At 47.9% G+C, this 5460-nt stretch overlaps 1 pseudogene; it reads right to left on the bottom strand.

Annotated features, from left to right (window-relative positions):
• Positions 1–2533: 2533 nt before the first annotated feature.
• On the bottom strand, positions 2534–4637 carry LOC115506899 (annotated as a pseudogene).
• Positions 4638–5460: the final 823 nt, after the last annotated feature.

Genomic DNA, 5460 nt, shown 5'->3' with positions numbered 1-5460 from the left:
TGACGGGGAGTTCTGATGTTTCTCTTTGGATCCCAAATGGAAGATATATATTTTCTCTGAAAGCTCATTGCATGACTGTGGCCTGTTAAACATATTCCCCCATAATCAGGCATGGATCCAAACCGTACTTGAAGTACGGTGTCACTCAAAAGCCTGGAATAGGGGCGCCTGGCTGGCTGAGTCAGTGGAGCACCTGACTCTTGATCTCAGAGTCATGAGTTTGAGCCCCACGTTGGGGTAAGGCTTACTTAAAAACAAACCAAAACAGGGGCGCCTGGGTGGCGCAGTCGGTTAAGCGTCCGACTTCGGCCAGGTCACGATCTCGCGGTCCGTGAGTTCGAGCCCCGCGTCGGGCTCTGGGCTGACGGCTCGGAGCCTGGAGCCTGTTTCCGATTCTGTGTCTCCCTCTCTCTCTGCCCCTCCCCCGTTCATGCGCTGTCTCTCTCTGTCCCAAAAATAAACGTTGGAAAAAAAAATTTAAAAAAAAAAAACAAACCAAAACAAAACCATGATATGGGAGCTGGGAGTCCTGGCTGTCAGCCCGTGACGTTTCGTACACCTCCCAACCTCTCTGGACGGCAGCTTCCTCACCGATAACATGATGACGCTGGGCTAGCTGATTTGAACTGCTCTTTTCAGCCTGAGATTCCGTGATCAGATGACTTTTGAAAACATAGATAGTCCCCCGGGGCCCGTGGTAATTTCATGAAAACCAGAGGCCGAATAGGTCCAAGCCTCTTGGGTTTGGAGGAGGAAATGTAGTACATTATTTACAACATTTGCTAGATCCTGGAGTAGTTGGCTTGGTCAAATATACGGCGAAAAAGGAAATTAGAAACCCAAGATGAAACACGAAGGGACAAGAAGAAAAGATCAAAGACTTGGTGCTTTATTCCCCAGTTGCAAAGTGCAGCTGTTGGGGACTTGCCCCCAACGCTCTGCCCCGCCCTGCCCCCACTCCCCTCCAGCAGGAGACAGTACTTGGACGCCATTGTGAATACAGGCCGTAGAGCCGGTGCCCTATTCGATGGCATTTCTCTACCCTTTAGGGACTGTGCTAGCGGTCAGTTGGACGCGGGAGCCAAGAGAGCCTCTCATCTTATTGCCCCCTTTCCTTTGTTTCTGACTCTGGAGAACCAGGCGTGGTTCTAGGCAGAACCCCACAGGATAGGTCAGTGACGCTGGTGGCAAACCTTTGGGACAGCTTACGTTTTTCCAGTTCGGGACTAGCTTGCTCCCAATGGTGTGAAAATCTACTTTCAAGGAAGTTTTCCCAAATGTTTGGTAGTCATAAGAGATGGCTGTGGAGTTGGATCTCGTTCTCTGCACTCCAGCAGAATCTCTGGTAACATTAAACTGTTGTTAACGCAAGGGAGGAGAGAAATTAAAGGGGCCTACGTCTCTCACCCCGGCCAAAGAAGTTAAGTGCAGGGAGGGGAAGTTTGGGAAGCTGGTTTTTAATCTTTGCAGCAATTACTGTTTTTTTTAATGTTTACTTTTTATTTTTAATTTTGTTTACATTTATTTATTTTTGAGAGACAGAGCGCAAATAGGGGAGGGGCAGAGAGAGAGGGAGACACAGAATCCGAAGCAGGCTCCAGGGTCTGAGCTGTCTGCACAGAGTCCTATACGGGGCTCGAACTCACGAACTGTGAGATCATGACCTGAGTGGAAGTCAGACGCTTAACCAACTGAGCCACCCTGGTGCCCCTCTTTGCAGTAATTATTTATTTATTTATTTATTTATTGTGGTAATTAAAAACTTTTTTCTGTTGGAGAGAGAGAGAGAGAGAGAGAGAGAGAGAGAGCGAGCCAGGAGAGGGGCAGAGGGAGAGACAGAATCTTAAGCAGGCTCTATGCTTGGCATGGACCCCGATGTGGGGCTCGATTCCGGGACGCTGGGATCATGACCTGAATTGAAATCAAGAGTCAGACGCTGAACTGACTGAGCCACCCAGGCACTCCACAGTATTTTTTTTTTTAAGAATAACAGTTTGGAATATTCTGCTTTTTATTTTGATGTCACTTAGTCTAGAGTAGGCAGCCAATGGTGGGGGCCCTCAGGGGGACCTGCATTCCAAACAGGCCACCGAGTCTCCACTGTGAAGTGGAGGAGGGGGTGCCAAAAACCCTGGGGTGTGGAGCTGCAAACCTTGTGCCTGCGGAAGTGGGAGGCCCGGACCCCAAGCCCCCCACCGACAACACTGTGGCTGAAAAGACTGGGTCCTGCCACAGTCACCTGCACTCACCAGAGTAAGCTTTCTTTAGGGGAGGGCTTGCAGTCTGAGGCACGGTGGCCACAGGAAAGGTGAGGCCAAGGGGAGGGATGTGGGTCCAGGCATACCTTGGATATAACGCGAGTTCAGTTCCAGACCATCACAATAAAGTGAGTCGAATGAATTTTTCAGTTTCCCAAGTGCATAGAAAAATTATGCTTACACCATTCTGTAGTCTATTAAGTGTGCGAATAGCATTATGTCTAAAATAACAATGTACCCACCTTGATTTAAAAATAATCTGTTGCTAAGCAATGCTAACCGTCATCTGAGCTTCTAGCGGGTCGTAATCTTTTTGCTGGCAGAGGGTCTTGCCTCAAGGTGGAGGGCTGCTGCCTGATCGGGGTGGTGGTTGCTGAAGGTTGGGGTATCTGGCAGTTTCTCAGAATAAGACAGCAGTGCTGGCTGGTAGCATCTTACCCGCAGTAGAACTTTCAAAATTGGAGTCCACTCTCTCAAACCCTGCTGCTGTCTTATCAACTAAGTTTATATAATATTTTAAATCCTTTGTTGTCATTTCAACAATCGTCACAGCATCGCCACCGGTAGTTTCCAGCTCAAGAAACCACTTTCTTTGTTCATCCATCAGAAGCAACTTCTCATCTGTTCAAGTTTTATCTGGAATCGGTGCAGTTCAGTCCCATCTTCCGGTTCCATTTCTAATTCTGGTTCCCTTGCCGTTTCGACCACATCTGTAGGGACTTCCTCCACTGAAGTTTTGAACCCCTCAAAGTGGTCCATGAGGGTTGGAATCTGTTTCTTCCGAACTTTTAATGTTGATATTTTGACCACTTCCCATGAATCACGAATGTTCTTAATGGCATCTAGAGTGGCGAATCCTTTCCAGAGGTTTTCCATTTACTTTGCCCACATCCATCAGAGGAATCACTATCTATGGCAACTATAGCTTTACAAAATGTGTTTTTTTTTTTTTCAACGTTTATTTATTTTTGGGACAGAGAGAGACAGAGCATGAACGGGGGAGGGGCAGAGAGAGAGGGAGACACAGAATCGGAAACAGGCTCCAGGCTCCGAGCCATCAGCCCAGAGCCTGACGCGGGGCTCGAACTCACGGACCGCGAGATCGTGACCTGGCTGAAGTCGGACGCTTAACCGACTGCGCCACCCAGGCGCCCCTGTGTTTTTTTTTTTTAAGAGAGAGAGAGAGTGCGCACACACACACAAGCAGGGGAGGGGGCAGAGAGAGAGGGAGAGAGAATCTCAAGCAAGCTCCACACTCAGCGCAGAGTCTAATGTGGGGCTTGATCCCATAACCCTGGGATCATGATCTGAGCCAAAATCAAGAGTTGGATGCTCAACCGATTGAGCTACACAGGTGTCCCCAAAATGTATTTCTTAAATAAGACTTAAGAGTTGAAATTACTCCTTGACCCATGGGCTGCAGAGTGGATATTGTGTTAGCAAGCAGGAAAACAATATGAATCTCACTGTCTATCTCCATCAGAGCTCTTGGGTGACCAGGTACATTGTCGGTGAGCAGTAACATTTTGAAAGAAATTGAGTAGTAATAGTTCTCAACAGTGGGCTTAAAATGTTCGGTAAACCATGCTGCTTGTAAACAGATGTGATGTTATCCAGGCTTTGTTGTTCCGTTTATAGAGCACAGAGTAGATTTAGCATAACTCTTAAGGGCCCTAGGATGTTTGAAATGGTAAATGAGCATTGGCTTCAACTGAAAGTCATCCGCTGTATGAGCCCCTAACAAGAGAACCAGCCCGTCCTTGGAAGCTCTGAAGCCAAGCATTGACTTCTCCCGTGTAGCCATAAAAGTCCTAGATGGCATCTTCTCCCCAAATAAGGCTACTTTGTCTACATAGAAAATCTGTTGGCCAGCGTAGCCTCCTTCATTCATGACTGTAGTTAGATCTTTTGGATAACTTGCTGCTTTACCTTACACGTCTATGTTAGGGAAATGGCTACTTTCCTTAAATGTCATGAACCAACCCCTGCCAGCTTCCAACTTTTCTTCTACAGCTTCCTCACCTCTCTCAGCTCTCAAGGAGTTGAAGGCAGTTTGGACTTTGTCCTGGATTAGGCTGTGGCTTAAGGGAATGTGGTGGCTGGTGTGATCTTCAACCCAGACCACTAAAACCTTCTCCATATCACCAATCAGGCTGTTTGGCTTTCTTATCATTCGTGGGTTTACTGAAGCAACACTTTAAATTTCCTTCGAGAACTTTTCCTTTGCATTCACTCTCTGGCTGTCTGGTACAAGAGGTCTATCTTCAGGCCTGTCGCAGCCTTGGCCTTCTCTTCCTCACTGAGTTTAGTCATTTCCAGCTTTTGATTTAAAGTGTGAGACACGTGACTCTCCCTTTCACTTGAACACTTAGAGGCCATTGTAGGGTTATTAATTGGCTTACTGTCAACATCCTCGTGTCAGGGAACAGGGAGGCCCGAGGAGAGGGAGAGAGCCCGGGAGAGAGACCGGTGAATGGCTGCTCATTGGAGCAGTGAGAACACATACAACATTTGTCAATAAAGGTTGCCATCTTATATGGGCATGGTTCATGGCACCCCAAAATAATCACCATAGTAACATCAAAGGCCGCCGGTTACCGATGGCCGTTACAAATATAACAACAACAATGAAAACGTTTGAAATACTGCAAGAATTACCGAAATGCGACACAGAAACACGAAGTGAGCGGATGCTGTTGGAAAAATGGCATCTATAGACTTGCTCGACGCTGGGGCACCACCAACCTTCAGTGTGTAAAAAACACAGTTCTGTGAAGGCCAATGAAGTGAAGTGCAATAGAACGAGGCATGCCTGTAGTCTCAAGAAGCAGCTGAGGGGGTCAAGGGCCCGGGCCCACCCCACCCCAGGGCGATAAAAGAGTGGCGACTGGAACCCGCATGGATCAGAAGGTGCGTGGGGAGGTACGCGAATGATACGACAGCGGGGGAGAAAGGGCAAGAAAAAGATTCACAAGGAGAGAAAGAGAGACACAGGTGGTGGGGATGTGGCTCCAAGAAATGAAAATATTTAAAGTAAAAGCAGACTCGTTCATCTTCTTCCTCAGATTGGGCTGGGGAGATTTGATGGGGGTGTGGCTTGAAGGCCTGGCTGCGCTGGCCTCCTTCCCCATCTTGCCCGGGCCCATCCTGCCCCTGAGGCTTTAGTCGGAGAGTGTCTCTCATTTCTGACCTATTGCTCTGG

This window comes from Lynx canadensis, chromosome X, assembly GCF_007474595.2.
Source record: "Lynx canadensis isolate LIC74 chromosome X, mLynCan4.pri.v2, whole genome shotgun sequence".
Classification (NCBI taxonomy): Eukaryota; Metazoa; Chordata; class Mammalia; order Carnivora; family Felidae; genus Lynx; species Lynx canadensis.
This window is presented reverse-complemented; position numbering and strand designations above follow the sequence as displayed.